This window comes from Dipteris shenzhenensis, chromosome 21, assembly GCF_047967505.1.
Source record: "Dipteris shenzhenensis isolate YYH24624 ecotype China chromosome 21, Dip_SZ_1.0, whole genome shotgun sequence".
Classification (NCBI taxonomy): Eukaryota; Viridiplantae; Streptophyta; class Polypodiopsida; order Gleicheniales; family Dipteridaceae; genus Dipteris; species Dipteris shenzhenensis.
In genome coordinates this window covers 44,065,445-44,085,687 of record NC_141616.1, presented here as the reverse complement: position 1 = coordinate 44,085,687, position 20,243 = coordinate 44,065,445, and the positions used below count along the sequence as shown (strand labels likewise).

General features: G+C 44.0%; 1 protein-coding gene across 2 annotated transcripts in view; it reads left to right on the top strand.

The window, feature by feature from the left end:
• LOC147888909 (glycerophosphocholine acyltransferase 1-like) overlaps positions 1-20,243 on the top strand; it is a 44,072-nt gene that overhangs the window by 10,899 nt on the left and 12,930 nt on the right. The gene's annotated exons all lie outside the window — the stretch shown is intronic.

Below are 20,243 nucleotides of genomic sequence, written 5' to 3'. Positions count from 1 at the left end.
ATTCCAGGTGTGTGGCTGTTGACACTGACACGAGGGTGGATTCCATGGAAGGCCCTGGGGTCTCATGGTCAGATGGATGTTGGAGTTCAGAAGGGGACAGTACAGGATTACACAAGCGCTTGGTGGGTGCCTCAATGAGAGTTTGCTTTCAGAGCGAACATTCAGGCAGTACAACAGTCTGGTATGTATTTGATATTCTGCATTTGAGCCTTTATAGCATGCTGTGGAGAGACTTTGCTCTTCATTTGTCTCAGGTGATAAGAGATTGGAAGGAATTGGCCTTCTTCGAAGGCAGAAGGGGAAGTATTGGTGCTTCTTCAAATCTTGGACACAGATTGCTAGAAGGTGATGGACAAAGAGTACTGAAGCCAGAAGAGTACCTGCTTGAGAACTCAGCGAGAGTTCATGGTCCAGGTTATCTGGAAATATTCATTGGTTGCAGACCTTGCCAAAGGAAGGACGGGTTGAAACAGACCCTCAGAGCATGGTGCCTGGAAGACTTCAGGTTGTTCACTCATTATGAGGGGGACGACTGGAAGATCATGACGGCTGGATTGCTCGAGTTCGAAGGCAGGAATGTGACGGAAGATGGTGATGCCAGGAGGTGCTACCAGAGATGGACCTGTGTACCAGGATGGTGTGCGGAAGCGGAACCGGACTTGGTGGAGCAGGAGCCACTCGATGAAAAGCCAGGAAAAGATTTCGACACCGAAAGGATCCAGAGGACTACGACCAGGGAGTTACTGGAGCATCGTCATCGACGTGTTGGCATTGGGCCGAGATGTGTCGGTGAGAGGGGGTGTTGGAAAGGTCACCTCCCCATCTGTAAGCCCCCAAATGAGGAGTGCGTGGGGGAGGGAGACCTAGGGCAAGATGTGCCCAAGAGAGAAGAAAGAGAGGGGGCTGCCACATGGGCAGCACCTCACAGGATTGCAACCTGCAGATGGCGTCAGCATGGCGAGGGTAGTGGGCAGGTGAAGGGCCTGCAACAGACCCTGATGATGGCGCGGTACAGGCGGGTCAAGACAGCAGGATGTACAGGAGTACGGCGCAGGACATGTGGCTGGGAAGAGCCTGGCAGAGGGCAGAACCAGCAGGCCTGGTGGAGCAGCAAATTGTGGCTGTCAGTGTGCAGTGGCATGCCTTATATAGGCTGGGCCCCTGCCTTGAATGGAGGGCCAAAGGGCCCTGGAAGTTTGGGCCAAAAGCCCTGGGTTGTGTGCCTTTATAGGGCTGGACCAGCCACAGACTGGTCGGCCAGTCTGCTGCAGGCTGGTCGGTATTTTGCCAGCCCCCTTGGGGCCTATATAAAGAGGCCATTGGGCCTCATTCAATCATCACTTGCAGCAGCAGGAACCAGCAGATTGGAGCAGCCAAGGAACCCTCTCTTGGGCCTATATATCAGGAGGTGAAGAAGGTGACAAGGAGCTGCAGACTGAGAGCTGGAAGAGCTGCCCACCTAGGCTGGTGCAAAGACAGCAAGGTGGAAGGGATCTGGACGGAAAGTCTACAGAAGCTCGAGGTGGAGCACGCGGGCTTGAGTCTAGAGATAGCCAGCAGATAGGAGAAGGACCTTGTGGTAAGATCAGAGGACCACATGATTGGTGGGACTCTGGATCTGTCTCTTTTGTATTGTGTCCATAGTTGTGGACGGAAATATATATTTTGGTGGTTTCTCTATCTGGCCGGTTCATTGTTTATTGATGAGTCTGCACACCTATTGTATGCACATAAGTAAAGAAGTTTGTGATTCCACACCCACACCACACTGTGTGAGCTCCTGGGCATTACTATAAGTCTTCCGCTGCGTGTACCCTCTGTTGGGTAAATTCTATCATTTAGGACTGAAAGGGATCTCTATCAATTCAAGTTAATGGCCTTTGACCTTACAAATGCTTCTGCAACTTTCCAAGCTCTTATGAACAAGATCCTGCAGCCTTTTCTCTCCAAATTTGTTTTTAGATTTTTTGATGATATATTGATCTACAACAAATCCAAAGGAGAGCACCTATTGCATGTAAGGCAGGGTTTGGAGGTGTTAAGAGTGTATCAATTATTTGCCAAGGCCAGCAGGTGTACTTTCATGGCCAATGAAGTTGTATATTTGGGCCATTTGGTAAGTTAGCCGTGGAATAAGAGGAGACTCCAATAAGGGGAAGTGTAAAAGGGATTGTCCATTACCCATGGACACTACACAGTTGAGGGGATTCCTTGGGCTAGTAGCCTCCTTCTATAGGAGGTTTATTGAACACTTTGCAGAAATTGCTGCACCCCTTGGTGATCAGTTAAAGAAAGAGTGGACAACCATTGCAGAGAAGAGGTTCTAGGACCTTAAGGATGCCTTGACATCAGCTCTCATCCTGTTATGTCCAAAATTTTCCTAGCCTTTTATTATTGAAGCTGATGCTATGGACGTGGCATTAGGGATTTTGTAAGCAGAGTCATGGATGTGTAGTCTACGAAAGCTGTAAGTTGGATGATAAGGAGTCGAAGTATCACATTTATGACCCATTACATTTATGGCAGCCATTTTAAGGTCAAAAGCGATCATAAATGTTCCTATTCCCTAAGCAGAGAATGTGGCTATCTATTGTGAAAAATTATGATTTTGATATTAAATATAAAGTGGGCAAAGAGAATACAGTGACAGCTCACTTTCTAGGACGTGGGCCTCTACTTTATCATCAATTTCAGGGATTTACAAAGGATTGGATGCATTTGATTGAAGAAGAGTACGTGTCTGATTCCAAGGTCAAAAGCGATCATAAATGTTCCTATTCCCTAAGCAGAGAATGTGGCTATCGATTGTGAAAAATTATGATTTTGATATTAAATATAAAGTGGGCAAAGAGAATACAGTGACAGCTCACTTTCTAGGACGTGGGCCTCTACTTTATCATCAATTTCAGGGATTTACAAAGGATTGGATGCATTTGATTGAAGAAGAGTACGTGTCTGATTCCAAGGTCAAAAGCGATCATAAATATTCCTATTCCCTAAGCAGAGAATGTGGCTATCTATTGTGAAAAATTATGATTTTGATATTAAATATAAAGTGGGCAAAGAGAATACAGTGACAGCTCACTTTCTAGGACGTGGGCCTCTACTTTATCATCAATTTCAGGGATTTACAAAGGATTGGATGCATTTGATTGAAGAAGAGTACGTGTCTGATTCCAAAGTTGCTAATGTGTTCTAGGCCTTGCAAAACCTTGACTGTTATGACTATCACAACTTCAATTTGCACAATAAATTATTGTGGTATGATGGCAGAATGAGAATTCAATTTATAAGTTGCTAGTTCTGTAGGAGTTGCATTCAAAGCTTATGAAAAAGTGGAGCAGAGTTTTTATTGGAAGGGACTTTGGAGTGATCTAAGCCATGTCAGCAAATAGGGAGCTGAAGTCCTGTTGCTTATCCTCAAAGCGGAGTGGCCACACATTTCTATGGATTTTGTTTTAGGACTGCCTGTGACTTCTAGGCGTTGGAACATCATATATGTGGTGGTTTACAACCTCACTAAGGCTTCCCATTTCATCCCGACAAAGATTCGATATTCAGCCTCAATGGTTGCTCAACAATTTATTGAAAATGTATTCAAACTGCATGGCTTATCCTAAGAAATTGTGAGTGACCGTGATGCCAAGTTCATGGGACAGTTTTGATAGGAGCTCTTCATGTCTATTGGGCACACTCCTTACTCCTAATACAACAGATATGGTTGGAAGAGTATCTTAGACACTATTGCTTTGCTACCCAATTTGCATGGGACAAGTGGCTACATCTAGCTTGAGTTTTTACACCAGCACAATGCATACTTGTATACTTCTATTGGCATGAGTCCCTTTTGGGCAATGTATGGTTGAGTTTGGGCAATGTATGGTTGTAAAGGCCGTGTATGGCCAAGACATGAGTCCCTTTTGGGCAATGTATGGTTGAGTTTGGGCAAGGTATGGTTGTAAAGGCGGTGTATGGCCAAGATGTCAACTTTGTTAAGCAGTGCAATGATAATATGATGAAAGCTCAAGTCCACATGAAAGAATGTGCTGATCAACAAGGGGATTATGTATTTCTAAGTCTCCACAAATCACGATATGTATCTTTGAAGGGGAAACTAATGTTAAGCTTGCCCATGGGTACTATGGACCATATGAGGTGTTGAGGAAAGTTTGGTGAAGTGGCATATTAGTTGGAGCTTTCTCCTACTTTCTGAATTCATAATGTGTTCCATGTTTCACTGCTCAAGAAATACTTAGGGCCTATGGAGCAAGTGCTAGAGGAGTTACCTCCTATGGATGAGGCGGGACACATTGAATATTTTCTAGAGAAGATCATTGGATTCAGAGATCATGTGCTAAGAAATAAGTCATATTTGGATTACTACATCAAATGGAGAGGCGTACCAGAAGATGAATTTCTTGGCAGCCTTCATCTATTTTGGAGCAGTACCCCTGCCTACTCAACTGATGCAAAATTTAAGGGGCTTTGGTACCATTGTTGCTGCATGAAGATGACTGATGCAAAATTTAAGGGGCGTTGATACCATTGTTGTTGCATGAAGATGATGTAATTCCACTATTCTTTTAGAGACTATTCAAAATTTAAGGGGCTTTGGTACCATTGTTGCTGCATGAAGATGACTGATGCAAAATTTAAGGGGCGTTGATACCATTGTTGTTGCATGAAGATGATGTAATTCCACTATTCTTTTAGAGACTAATCAAAATTTGAGGACAAATGTTTTTTGAGAGGGGTGGATGTATTTAGTAGTCTTTTTTAGTAGGCCGCGTAGAAAATGCCACATGGCACTATTGGATTTATCCCATATAAAAGCTTGTAATTTTGCAAGGCCTACTGTACTACATTTTAACGATACTATTGATCAATGTGATTGTTTCCTAACAGTTGTGTTATGCTCTAGCCAAGATAGCATGACCTCGGAAAGATCGGTGGGCATTTTCTCTTAGATGACCGACCTTTGTAATATTTTATGTGCGTAAATAAAATGGTCAGGGGAAGTAACTGCCAAGGTCTTAGGTGAGGGTGTATTGGCATCGACTAGGTGGTTCTGAGTGCTAAGGCCTAGGTGCACCTAAATGTGTAAAAATGCCAAGGGGCAAATGTTTTAATTGTGCCCCAAGAGAGGGGTAAATGGTGTACCAAGCTAAAGGTTTAGAATGATGACATGTGGCAGAGGGAACCATCTAGGGAGTTGTGGGCTTGTGGATAGGCATGAAGAAATAGAAATTACGTATCTTTGTGGGCATGCAATCCATGAGAGAGGCTGGGAGAAAAAATATGATGCCAGCGCCTGTGAATTTGCCTTGCCTGTGAATTGACGAAATCCTAGAGAGAGAAATAGAAATAGAGCGTTTCATTTGGTATAAGAGCGACAGGAAGAGATCAGGGAAGGGTGGGAACAGCGATGCTGTGTGACGAATAGAGTCTCGTAAGGTTTGCAAGAGGTGACAGGTGGGCAAGGCGAGCGGAACGCATTGTGTTGGGTAGACATCCATTGCGTTTTCGAGTAACTTCCAAGAGAGGAAGTGCGTGAGACGACGTAATTTTGAGACCGGCACTATCGCATTTCCTCTAGAAACGATCGAGCAGCGTCCCGAATTCCAATCGTCATTGGTTTGCATGCACCAGCGCCGATCGGCTATCCGGATTCTGTCGTTGGTCAGAAAGCAACGATCTTTCTACAAGCACTAGCGACGCAACGACTTGGAATGGAAACAACGCCATAGAAAGACTCAGCAGCGAATTGAAGCTGGAAAAGCGTAGCTTATGAAATGGTCAGAAAGACATGGACATGAGTGGTATATCGGAGGTGATCAGAGGAAAGCCATATTTTGCCGTTTTGCATAGGCCGGAGGATCTCAAAGCATCGTGGCTACCGGGGCCAACCATTTGCTTTAGCATTGACAATGAACCTTTTTATGCTGATTTTGGACCACTCGACCTCGCTTGTACCTATCATTTTGCATGAAGCCCTGCGCGTGAAAACAAGCCCTCAGTTCAGCAGGAGGAGTGACGGATGATTTTTGGGTCTCAGCATCGTCTCCGATGATTTATTGCAGGGAGTACGACTTTTCGGTTGCAGTCTGTTATTCCTGTACAGAAAAGTGAAATTCGAAGGGTGATATCTTTTTGGGGTTTTTGACGTACGGAAAGAAGTTTAAAAAAAACAAACAAACTATTTTCCCTTTTGAAAGAATGGAGACAGAGGGACAAGATTCCAGGGTAAATCCTGGTGAACCTAGAGCACGGTCTACGCAAAAGTGTCCCATCACACAACACCTACTCTGGTGGGTAGGATTTCTGTATTAGAAGATGCTTTACAGCAGATCATGAACCAGTAGCTTCAAGCGAACGCTGGTCAAAATGAAATTAGGGAGATGGTGCAAGCCTTGTCGGCTAGACCATCTAGAAATGAAAAGGGCAAAGCTCCAGCAGAGCCAGAGCCCAGTATACACTCATCAGAGCGTGCGAAGGTCAAGGTACCTAATATTGCCAACTGTAGACCGGAGAAGTACGTTGGTCGGATGACCGAGCGCAGTTCTTCTGTGATCGAGGTTTGGTTACACAAGTAGGAAGAAGCCTTCGCCATTTGTGAAATCAGATCTGATCTAAAGAAAATCCGCGAGACCACTCACCTGTTTATTGAGGCAGCGGATAGATGGTGGATAAAGCAGCAGAAAGATCAAGTTGCCCCTACCACCTGGGAAGGGTTTAAGGCTGAATTTAAGAAACACTTTCCTCTACCTGACGAAGAGTCCCGAGCTTGGGATGCTTATAGAAACCTTCGCCAGAGGAATTTGTCGGTGGCAGAATACACTGACAAGTTCAGGGAATGTGTTATGAAAATAACAGACCCTCTCTCTATGTCGGTTCAGTTGAAAGACTATATCTATGGACTGAACGATAAGATTAAAATGGAAGTTCGGGCTAAATATGTGACTACATTAGATGAATCTATTGCAGTAGCCCTGAACTATGAGGATGCCAGAGGCAGACCTAGTAGGTTTGTGCAGGCAGGGACTCAGCATGAGTACCCGAAAAAAGGGGGATTTCAGAGGAAATGGACTTCTAAGACAAGTGTCTCGCAGCCAAGTGGCCAAACCAAGCAGGTGAAGCCGGTTGAGGGACAAGCAAAGACAAGTACCACCGTTGGGGTGAAAAGAAAAGTAACTCCAATGGCAGCCCGGGCTTGGTCAAAGTCCTCGTTGACCCTTGTGCAAAAAGAAAAAGCTAGAAAAGAAGGATTGTGCTTCGGCTGCCTTCAGCGACATCAGTGGAAAGATTGTCCACTAAACAAAGACCATCGCACGGCCAATATGATAATATTTGAATGCGACGCGGAAATGCAGGAGAGTCCCAATGCGGAACATATGCAGATGCAATTGGCGGGATCTTCTCAGAGGTTAGTACCTGTGTTGTTAAGTGTGTCTGTTACTAAGTTAGTAAGTGGTGCACTTGATAACATCCTTTCAAAGCTCGCAGCAACGGGGTATACGGTTTTCGATGAGCCCGAGTTGATTAAAATGAAAGGGCAAGTAGCCAATCATGATGTGATTGTGTTGTTTGACTCAGCGTCAACGCACAATGTAATTAACTCGAAGCTTATTTAGAGGCTCAAGTTGAAAACTAGTCCGTCTGACTATGCTTATACGGTCAGGATGGCGGATGGAAGTTCAACTGAAGTATGGGACCAAAGGGTTACCCAGTTGGAACTTCGAATTCAGGACTATGTTGAGAAGCTGGACTTTGAGTTGACCAGGCTTGCTCACGCAAATATAGCCCTAGGCATGGCTTGGCATTTTTGGAAAAATCCAGCACATATTTACCAGTTCAAGATGAACGGAGTAGAATATGTTTTGAGAGGTGAGAAGGATTTACTTCGAGGACCGTTGATTTCAGCCATGGAAATTCAAAAAACTCCGAAATAGTTTCTGTGTTTGTGTATAGCATCGGTAGAGTCGATTGATGATACATCGACTAGCACTGAGGCTACCCAAGAAGGGAAAATGGCCGAGTTGGCTAAAGAAATATCGGAGAAGTTCTCTGATTGTTTTAGGGATGAGTTACCTTATGGGTTACCTCCAGAGCGGAATGTTCAGCATAAAATTGAGCTTATCTCGGGGGCAGAACCTGTAAATAGACCTCCCTATAGATTAAAGCTTTACAGAAGAAGCTGAGGTGCAAAGACAACTGGAAGAATACCTCAAGCTGGGGCAGATTGAACCCAGTTTTTCACCTTTTGCTTCGCCAGTGATATTAAAGAGGAAGAAAGATGATACTTTTCGTCTCTGTATAGATCACAGAGCATTGAATGATATCACTATTAAGCACAGGTATCTGATGGCTCGGATCGATGATTTGCTAGATGCATTGCATGGAGCCGTAATTTTCAGTAAGATAGATCTTAAGTGTGGCTACCATCAGATCCGTATTAGAGCCGAGGATGTGCATAAAACCGCTTTTAGAAGCAGGTTTGGTTATTATGAGTTTTTGGTAACGCCCTTTGGACTTACCAATGCTCCAGCTACATTCGTCATGCTTATGAACGATTTACTACATCCGTATATCGGAAAGTTTGTAGTACATTTTATTGACGATATTCTAGTATTCAGTAAAAGTATTACTGAGCATCGTGAACACTTAAGAATAGTGTTCAGTACTTTGAGGAAAGCCAGTCTTTATGTAAATAAAAAGAAAACTATACTGTGTATGGTTAGACTTGAATATTTAGGATTCATAATTACTTCAGAGGGGGTAGAAATGGATCCAAAGAAAGTGGCTGCGATACTGACTTGGCCAATCCCTCAGAGTTTGATATGCCTTCGATCATTTTTGGGATTTGTCCAATTTTATCGAAGGCATATCAAAGGATATTCCGAAATAGTATCGCCATTGACTGATCTGACCTCAGATAAAGTACCTTTTATATGGGGACAGAATCAACAAGAAAGTTTTAACACCATAAAACAAGCTGTGGTCACAGGACCGGTGTTAAAAATAGTTGATCCCCAGAAACCGTTGTTCCTCGAAACCGATGCAAGTGGCATTGCGGTAGGAGCAGTTCTCCTCCAAGAGGGAATGCCAGTAGCCTTTGAAAGCAAGAAGCTTTCTCCCTCTCAAAGGAATTGGCCAACTCATGAATTAGAGTTATATGCTGTTATCCATGCTTTGAAAACATGGCGACATTATTTATATGGATCAGAGTTTTATGTGCATGTTGATCATGATACTCTGAAACATTTTTGTAAACAACCTGACTTGAGAGGCCGCCAAGCTAGGTGGGCAAAACTCATGTAGGAGTTTAATTTGACGATTCGGTACCGAAGAGGCAAGGATAATAAGATTGCTGATGCGTTGTCACGCATTATGCATAACATGAGTTTCACGGTGTTAGAGAGTGCTCTAATGGCCGAGATTAGAGAAACTCAAAAGGTGGACGAGTTTGTCCAGAGCCTTTGGCCTAAGGCTCATGTGTTAAAACCCGAGGAAAACGAAAAGGATGACCTGGCATCCAGAAAAGGCCAAACTTATGCAAGATATGCCATAAGGGATGGTATGCTGAAAAGAAATGGCAAGATAGTAGTACCTAATCAGAATGATCTCAGGCAGAGAGTCATTCGATAGTGCCATGATAGCCCATGTGCGGGACATCCAGGAGTCGAGAAGACATGATCTCGTGAAGCGAGATTTCTTTTGGCCAAAGATGAAAAAGCATATTCATGAATATGTGACACGTTGTTTTTCGTGTCAGGTAAGTAAGGCAGAACGGGTGAAGCCACCCGGCCTTTTACAGCCCTTGGAGATACCACTAAGTAAGTGGGAGAGCATTTCCATGGACTTTATTGTAAGGCTGCCTACGACACAAGGTGGATATGATTCTATCCTTGTGGTGGTTGATCGTCTTACTAAGATGGCTCACTTCATTCCAACTAGAGAATCTGTTAGTGCCCCGCAAGTGGCGGATTTGTTTATTAGACATATATTTCGTCTGCATGGATTACCCAAATTCATAGTGTCAGACAGAGATGTCAAATTTACCGGTCATTTTTGGACTGCGGTATTTGAGACACTAAGGACTGAGTTGGGAATGAGTAGTGGGGATCATCCAGAAACGGATGGTCAGACAGAAAGAATCAACCAAATTTTAGAGCATATGCTTAAAGCATATGTGTCATTGAGGCAACATACATGGGACAAGTGGTTGCCATTGTTGGAGTTTGCCTACAATGATAGAAAACATTTCTCTATAGGGTTCAGTCCGTTTGAACTGAACTATGGTTATAGACCAGCGAATCCAACTATAGTTGGAGTACCTCAGAAAGTGCCTAGTGCCGCGAACTTTGTGGTTCAGATGCGGGAGATGCTAGCACTTGCGAGAGCTAACATCCGCCAAGCTATGGATAGAGCTAAGGCGTATGCGGATGAAAACTGATCCGCTAGAGAATTTAAGAAAGGAGAAAAAGTTTTTCTCAGAGTTCCTTCACACTCTAAGTCTTTGACTGCAGGAGAGTGTGCTAAGTTATCACCTCGATATTGTGGGCCATGGTTAATTCTAAAAAGAATAGGCAAGATAGCCTATAAATTAGAATTATCACTGGGGTGTAAGGTGCACCCAGTGTTTCATGTTTCTCGTTTAAAGAAATTTTTGCATACAGGTGTCTCACTAATCGAAGGTGTGGTTTTGTTTCAGGAGATAGAGGATAATGCAAGATGCAAACCAACAAGAATCCTGGTCCGAGGAACAATGCAAGTGCGCAATTGGAAGATACCCACGGTGTTGGTTGCATGGCATGGTCTACCTCTATCGGAAGCTACCTGGGAATCCGTATACCAGTTACGGAGAGTGTTCCCAGATTTCATCATCGAGGACGCTGATGATTGAAGAGGGAAGGAATGTTATGCTCTAGCCGAGATAGCATGACCTCGGAAAGATCGGTGGGCATTTTCTCTTAGATGACCGACCTTTGTAATATTTTATGTGCGTAAATAAAATGGTCAAGGGAAGTAACTGCCAAGGTCCTAGGTGAGGGTGTATTGGCATCGACTAGGTGGTTCTGAGTGCTAAGGCCTAGGTGCACCTAAATGTGTAAAAATGCCAAGGGGCAAATGTTTTAATTGCGTCGGGTAAATGGTGTACCAAGCTAAAGGTCTAGAATGATGACATGTGGCAGAGGGAACCATCTAGGGAGTTGTGGGCTTGTGGATAGGCATGAAGAAATAGAAATTACGTATCTTTGTGGGCATGCAATCCATGAGAGACGGGGAGGAAAAATACGATGCCAGTGCCTGTGAATTTGCCTTGCCTGTGAATTGACGAAATCCTAGAGAGAGAAATAGAAATAGAGCGTTTCAAGCTGAGTGGTTGCATTCTTGTCATGTGCTAGGGACAGGCCGGCAGATGACAGGCTAGACTGCTGTCCGTAGAAACATGGGTCAGCAGGATTTCTTTTTCGCTTTTCTTGGCGAGCACTCTTCCCTGAGGCTATAAAAGGAGTGCTAGGGCCATAGTTGCACACACCAGCTAGAGAGGGAGCAGAGCTAGGCCGCCAGGCTTTTTGCTTGTTGCTTCACATTTGATGGATTGCTTCAATGGGTTTTCTTGTTTTGCAATTATATATGTAACTTAAAATAATATTTTGAGAGTCAACTATGCATATGTTTTATGGGCATTTCAAGACTAAGAATTAGAAATATATTGTGCATACATTTCAATACTAATAACTCAAGACTTGATATTAAGAACCCAAAAATATGCGGATGTTATGTATTCAAATGGATGGAAAATGATAGAGTTTGTAGTTTAGAAGAGCTTAAAGCTACTATGGGCCATCAAAATGCCAATCCTAAAATTGGTATACAAGAAGCTGAAAACTCAATCTGACAAAGTGGGCATCTCATCTGGCTTGCACTTCCCAAGTTTTCATTTCACCATCCAGTCTTCTAGTGCGCTGGCCCTCAGCAGCAGAAACTCCAGGGATCAGGATCAGGGCAGGAGAGTCTGCAGCAGCCCCTAGCCCTCCTTCAGTTAGTACTCAGTCCGGTTCAGTTCGGTACATCAGCAGATGGGGTCTGCCCTTCATCAGCCCTCAGTTCCAGATCTACAGTGAGGGTTTACTCCCTCTACAGCAGGCTCACCGAAGTTGGCACAACTCTCCAACCGAAGTTGGCTATTCTCTTTTGTAGTGAGGGTTCTCCCTCCATACCGTATTTAGTCTTTCAGTTCATTACAGTTGTATTCAGCCCTTTGGGCCAAACATTGTGTAGATATTATTTTCCCTCACTGGAAAAGAATGTAGAAATACTGTATGGAGGGACTAAACCCTCACTCTAGGAACTGCAAACTGCTGGAAATAATGGGATGCTGTGATCCAGACCCCTGCAGCTGCTCGCTGGTGCTGAACCGCACGTGTAGATGCTAAGGAAGGGGCAGATCTGCTGCTCCCTAAAGCTGGCCTATTTTGCTGCTGATCCTTGCTACTGCTGGTGAGAACTGCTGCCCAAACCAGCCCTAGAAGTGGTGGGCCAAGGGGTTGCCCTTATATAGGCTTTTGTGGCACACCTGGTCGGCTGGTCAACAGCGACCGTCGACCAAGTCACTCAAAAGTCAATGCATTGACTTGTGACGAAAGCGTAAACTCTGCATTTTTAAATCTCCGATGTCTTCTTCGAGATCACATTTTGAGGCATAAATGAACTCGGTTCCAGCACTAGACCTTGATCTAGGATCAAATGACGCAAAGTCAAGGAGAGAGAATTTGTGGCAGCTAAGAAGATGAAACCATTGGTGTAGGAAGATACTGAAGTCTTCAGGAATGTTGCGATCCTGGGGACTAGTTTTGAGGTGGTGAGGGGGACGAGTCGACTTGGAAATGTGTCAACGATGTAGTACGGTTTACGGGGTTGATGGGCTTAGATTAAGTTGATTGATGAACCGACACCCTTGAAAAAGCAAAGGGAAATTCGGATTTGCAATTCACAAATGCATCGAATTGAGAAGAACAAACATGGGATCTAGTTATGAGATCAAGTGGATATATAAGGTCAACTACAAGTCGGACCAAGTATAAAGCTGATTACAAAGAGACATTCGCTCCAATAGCTAAATGGAGAGAATCCGGTTGATGCTTGCATTGGTAGATTCTCGAAGTGCAACATTAGTATTGATTGACATCGAATAGCTAAATTGCATGTGTGTGTGTGTGTGTGTATGTGGAGTGGACTCTTCGTTGTTTGATCCGCCAGGGATGCCCTCTCAGTGCTTTACTGTATGCCATTGCTACTCATCCTATGCTGCAATATATTGATCATCTTGTGGCTACATGATCACTTCATGGCTTGGAATTGGATTCTAATCGCAGCATGGTTGCTCAAGCTTATGCTGATGATTCTTTCTTTACCCCGAAGAATACGCCCCATGATCTTGGTGTCTTGATGCAGGCCCTCTCTGGTTATGGTTTGACAGTTGGTCTTCATGTTAATTTTCAGAAGTCTAAGCTGCTCCCTTTGCATTCCAAAGACTGGCATAGTCTATTATGGTCCGGTGATATCATTCCACCCACTCAGTTTGTTTGTCTTCTTGGTTATCCTTTGGGGTGGGAACTCACTCGCCGACAACAAACTGGCTAAGCTTCGGAAAAAGCTTGAGTATTGGAAACTGGCAACCTGGCCTTTACACATTCGTCTTCGAATAGTGCAGTCCATCCTTGTGGTATTCAATTTTACTTGCCACTGATCATGTTCACTAAGGCAGATCTTACATCTTTCATGTCTGTCTTTATGAAAATCTTCTAGCGATCCAAACATGGCAGAAAAAGTCTCAGGCTGCTTTCGATGCATCACATTTATTCTTCCAAGATGCATGGTGGATTAAACATCACGGATATTCATGTGCATATTCTTGCCCACAGGGGAAAAATGTTGCTGCAATTTCTGCAAGGTGATCAGCCTTGGGTCCTCTTATGACTAGGACTCTGGTCACTCATATCAATATTTTTGCGTTTGGTCATTGGCAACTCGATCAATGGGATTTCTTTTTTGGCTGCTCTGATGGCACTTTGCCTGGCTGTCCTTTTGTCTCTCGCTTGCTTCTTGATTGGAAGCATGTTCTTTCTCATTTGGAATGGAATGGACGGCAATCTTTGCTTGGGAATTCTTTGAGAGCTGAAAGCATTCACTGGTCAAAAGTCTTTCAGCCTCCCTTGGCTTTACAGGAACCTCGACGTTTCTACTTTGTCTCGTTTAAAGGCATCACCTCGGTTGCTGATGTTATAGATGATGCTGGTAGTGTGCTCCCCTTTTCTATAGCAGCCACTACATATGGAGCCACTACATATGGATTGGGCTCTCATTATCGTCCTTTGTGGCGACAAATTACTTCTATGCTTTCGCCTTTTGTTCCGATTCCTCCTTTGGAACTCCAGGACCGGTTGGAAGATTGGACTTTGACTTCTCTAGGGTCCTCTTCTCGTCCTTTGAGGCTATCTTAGATTACTGTACTTGCATTGTATAAAATCCTTTTGTCTCAACCTTGGGTTTTAGAGAGAGGTAATTCTGTTTGCGAATGCATCGCCCAGCCAAGTGGTGGAGGAAAAGATTACAGCAACTTTGGCTTTACAGGAACCTCGACGTTTCTACTTTGTCTCGTTTAAAGGCATCACCTCGGTTGCTGATGTTATAGATGATGCTGGTAGTGTGTCCCCCTTTTCTCTAGCAGCCACTACATATGGATTGGGCTCTCATTATCGTCCTTTGTGGCGACAAATTACTTCTATGCTTTCGCCTTTTGTTCCGATTCCTCCTTTGGAACTCCAGGACCGGTTGGAAGATTGGACTTTGACTTCTCCAGGGTCCTCTTCTCGTCCTTTGAGGCTATCTTAGATTACTGTACCTGCATTGTATAAAATCCTTTTGTCTCAACCTTGGGTTTCAGAGAGAGGTAATTCTGTTTGCGAATGCATCGCCCAGCCAAGTGGTGGAGAAAAAGATTACAGCAACTTTGGGCCTATAAAGTAACGCTTCGGCAACAGGTTTTCTTTTAGCGAGTTCTTTTGGGAGTATTTCCATCTAGACAGCTATTAGCTCATCGATACATTACTCTTGCACTTTGTCATAGATGTTCTGCTTCTTCGGAGATTGTGCCTCACTTCTTTTGGGAGTGTTTCCAGGGTCCTCTTCTCGTCCTTTGAGGCTATCTCAGATTACTGTACTTGCATTATATAAAATGCTTTTGCCTCAACCTTGGGTTTCAGAGAGAGGTAATTATGTTTGGCGAACGCATCGCCCAGCCAAGTCGTGGAGGAAAAGATTATAGCAACTTAAGGTCTATAAAGTACCGCTTCGGCAACATGTTTTTTCTTTTGGCGAGTTCTTTTGGGAGTGTTTCCATCTGGACAGCTATTAGCTCATCGACACATTGCTCCTGCACTTGCCACAGATGTTCTGCTTCTTCGGAGACTGTGCCTCACTTGTTTTGGCATTGTCCGTGCTCTCGTGAGTTTTTTAATCTGCTTCGACAGTGCCTGTGAGCGAGATTCCCATTTGTTCCGTTTGGGAAGTTTTCCTGGCTATTTGGGTTTCATCCATCCAGACCGGAGTTTCATGTTGTGCTCTCGTGAGTTTTTTTATCTGCTTCGATAGTGCCTGTGAGCGAGATTTCCATTTGTTCCATTTGGGAAGTTTTTCTGGCTATTTGGGTTTCATCCATCCAGATTGGAGTTTCATCTTTTCTTCGTTTGGGTTCGCTGGTTCGCTATCGGGCAGAAACGAGACATAAGTGTAAAGTGCCATTTAACTTTTTATGTTTTAAATAAGAGAGAGAGAGAGAGAGAGAGAGAGAGAGAGAGTTTCTAGTTTTTTGGAAGTTTTTGTTTCTTGGCTTGCTTGTTTATTTTTGCTTAAGTCACCTGCTTCGTTTCTTCTTTATTTCTTGTTTTCATTCTCTTTTGTTTATTTGACGTATTTTAGTAAGCACTGGGTTTGCCCAAGAGACTCCGCAGGTCTTTAGAAACCCAGTATAGCTGCTTATGCTTGGGCACTGATGACGACATAAGTGTTGCTTTGCTTGCTAAGTATGTCTTCCTTTTGCTTTTCATAAGAGTTTTTGTTTACCTCTTTTTTCTTCTCTTTCATTTTGTCTTTTATTTTCTTTGTAGATTTTTAATCTTTAGAACAACAAAATTTCTAAATTTGTATGATTGGACTTATTCTAGTCTTACAAAGGTATATTTATGGACATATAGGAATTGTAAAGTCTTTGGTGATCCTACTTTCTCTCTGTTTGGCTTTTTTAGGCGTTCTTTGTAGCAATCTTTATTTGATTGCTTGCAGACTCGCTGCATAGATCATGAGGTCTTTTTGGCATATATTGAAATTTTCAGTTGATGTAATTGTAGCATCTTGTTTTGAGGTTGCTACTCATATAATATAATCAATCAAAGATTTGACAAAAAAAGTGTGTGTGTGTATGTGTGTGTATGTGTTAAAGTCAGGGACTACGCATGCAGGCGCTTCTCGAGAAAATGTGCTGACCAACAAGCTAACAGAACGCCAAGGAAACCTAGAGTACTCGGGGACAGCTCCTAGACAATCCGGATGGAGGTGGCAGGCAATAAAGGCTTAAAATGGATGCAAATGGCTGAAAGGAAGAGGCAAAATGAGCCAACTAGGAGGCGACAGCATAGAAGAGGTTTGAGCAGAATTAGGGTTAGGGCAATTGATGTGGCAAGACAGATTGGGCTGACCTGCTATGATACCATGAAGGAAATATGGTGTGTGTGTGTGTGTGAGAGAGAGAGAGAGGGGGGGGGGGCAGGGTGAGAGGAAATGATACTCAAATGTAGACATAATGAAAGGCTTTCATTCATTCATCAAGTATCATCAGTATGATATGATAAGTGAAGTACAAGCCTTTATAGGCTGGACACACGCACTCTATTTCCAAGTGCATATGGGATAACTCCCATGATGACACGTGGCACTCACACATAATTCTTCTAGATCTCCTAGTACAACACACCAACACACTCTTTGGCTATGATTTCTCCAACACCCTCTAAGAGCAGACAGGAGAAGCAAGAAGGGGACCCTTGTGCCTATCCACAGGAGGTGAAGGTGAACCTGAAGGAGCTGCAGACTGAGCTTGAGTGGCAGCCCACCTAGGTTGAGGTCCGGGACAGCAAGGTGGAGAGATCCTTTGGACAAAGGTGGAGAGGTCCGGGACAGCAAGGTGGAGCACGCGGGCTCAGAGAGATCTAGAGGTGCTAGGCATTAGTAGGAGAACCTTTTGGTATTGTATCTTGTCCAATTTGTGGACGGATGGAAATATAAGGTGTTGCTTCTATATTTGTCTCTAAGCACAGTCTATTTGCTAGTTTGCACATACACATGAATGTTGTGAAGTACACACACTTGATGAAGCATTGATTCCATAGTGAACCACTTCCGCGTGTAATTCCTGGTCTAACTATTAGTGTTCCATTGCGGGATACCCTCTATGTGAGAGTTCACTTGTCTAACTTTTGGAACATTGATATATCTTCTCCGAGGCTTTTTTGCATTTCATAAATGTCCATCGGGTAAATTTCCTGTTTGTAAATCGCCTTTTAGCCCCAGATCTTGTCATAATTTCTGTAGCATTTTTTGCATCAGTGAAGTCTTGATTTCACATGCATCTTTTGGTATATCAGCAGTTTTTAAGCCCCATGATTCCATCTATTTTGGTGTCTATACCTTGACCTTGAGTTCTCCTTGAGAAAGCGTTTATAGAGTTTGTACATTCTCATTTCCCATTTCCATAGGCGTTTCTTCTTGCACTTATTTTCAAAGCTGTCTTTCAAATCCCCTAGAGTTCTCCTTTCCACGCATGCATTCCACTTGCAATTATTTGCAAATTCCAATCCTAAATATTTGTATGTAGGGACCGTGTCTTAAGGCTCCCCTTCGAAAGTGAAATCTATATGTTTATTCGAGTCTTGATCACAATTACTTTTGTCTTGGCTATGTTGATCTGCATGCTTGAGTGCTTGGGTGTGTGCGGAAATTACCCAGTGCCTCCAAGTGTGCTTGCATTTCTTTTTGCAAAGAAGACTACATCATCTGCATAAATGAGTTGTATTAGGGCATATAGACGACTCCTCTGTTGTGCATTCCGATCCAATCTTGTAGTTCCTTGATAAAGAGGCCGAAAAGAGTTGGCGAGAGGGGGCAGCCCTACTTGACCTCTGTATCGCTACTTAGGATGACTTTTCCTCTAGACCATGTGTTAGAAAATGAAATCCCACCAGAGGATATCTGGCAGCGGAAGATTGATAGGTGAGCCCAAGTGTGCAAGTCAGCAAATAGATTCTTGCATCAAGACAAATGTAGAAGCAACACTTACATAATTCTGTCCGTCCACAAACTGGACACAAATACCAAATGTTCTTACAATACCAAATGTTCTAGTACTATAATCTTGGCACCTCTAGATCTTTGAGCCCCTGTGCTCCACTGAGCTTATGCAGACTCTGTGTCCAAATATCCCTTCCACCTTGCTGTCTGGATACCAGCCTAGGTGGGCTGCCACTCTTGCGCTAAGTCCGCAGCACTTATAGGTCTCCTTCGCCTCTTGGAAGTAGGCCCAAGGAAGCCCTCCTGCTACTCCTCCTTGCTTCTGGATTGGCTGCCATCCAAGTGATGGGGAATTGAGGCCCGAATGCCCCCTTTTATAGGGCTCAAGGCCCTACCAAAATGGCCAACTTTTACAGACCCTACCAGCTGACTCAGGCTGCCCCTACAGCCGACTGGAGGGTGGCCCTGGCCTGCGTCCAAAAGCTGCCCATAAGCCTTCCAAATCTTGCTGAACCTGTGCGCCTTCTTGTTGCCTATGTTCCGCACCATTCCAGCCTCCAAGAAGTGCTCCAGAGATGCTTGTGTGGTCTGCTGTACTGTCCAGAACCTTTGCTGAGGTCAGCGCCCTGTCCATGCAGTCATCGCTTGCTGGAGACCCTGCCCAGATCTGCCCTTTCCATCTGTGGACTGCCTCTTCCAGATCTGCCCTCCCTGTTGGCTTTGCTCTGCCAGGGATCTCCTCTCTTTCTCACTCTTCTGCCCACATGGCAGCCCATGTGCTATTCATGTGGCAGCCCCATGCCTACTACTATCAATCTATGGTCCACCCCCTCGATGCACTCCTCATATGGGGGTTCATAGGGGGGGAGATGACCAACCCTAATCCAACACCACAATCCATGTACAAGTGGCTGCGCTAATTTGGTTAGTACTCTCGTATAATCGATTTGTGGCCTCTCTGAGTTCTTGAGGGACTTGGAGCTTTTCTAGTCTTTCCCATAGCTTTTTACGTCGAATTGTGTTGAAGGATTTCTTGAAGTCTACAAAGCAACAGAGAGAGAGAGAGAGAGAGAGAGAGAGAGAGAGAGGGGGGGGGAGGGGTGGTGGGGGGGTGGTTTCTTGCTCCTTCCCTATTTCTTTCCCCTCTCTCCAACCCAGAGACGGGTTAATCTTTCAGATGTACATGAAGTCAATGTTCTTGGAGGGAGACCTAAAGGAGGTGTATGTGAATCAGCCATGTGGTTTTGAGATTTAGGGTGAGTGTGTGTAAACTGAGGTCGGGCTGAAACAGGACCCTTATGTGTTGCCAAAGGATCGACGATTATTTTAATAGAATCAGTCTGATCCAAAGTATGAAATGCAAGTCAAAGGGGGACATGAAATTGATGGTGATTCCACATGTTTCCAAATCCAGGGTGATAGTGTGTAAACTTGGGAAGGCATTGTAAAGGATCAACAATTATTTCAATAGAACCAGTCTGATCCAAAGTCCATCAAATGCAAGTCAGAGGGCGACAAGAAATTGTGGTGATTCTGTATGCTGATAATTTGACGCAATGTCCACCCTACTATTATCATCGTTTTGGTGGATTGCCACTTGGATGAATTGTTTGGCATAAGGATTGATAGTCTCATCTTGGGCTTGAACTTTGGTATATAACCTTATCTTCAATTGAGACACATTGTGGTGGCAAGAAGCGAGCCTTGAATTAGTGTAGAGTTAGTTCCTTTGGAAGTCTGCCTGCCCAAGTGCATATGTTTTCTGTTTGCACCATTTGTGTCACCAAGCCTGAGTTTTTCCAGTAGTGGCATGTTGCCAAAATGCATTTTTCATCATCACTTTGCAAGGTTGTTAATCACCATGCCTTTTTGTGGGGGGGATGATAGTTGAGAGG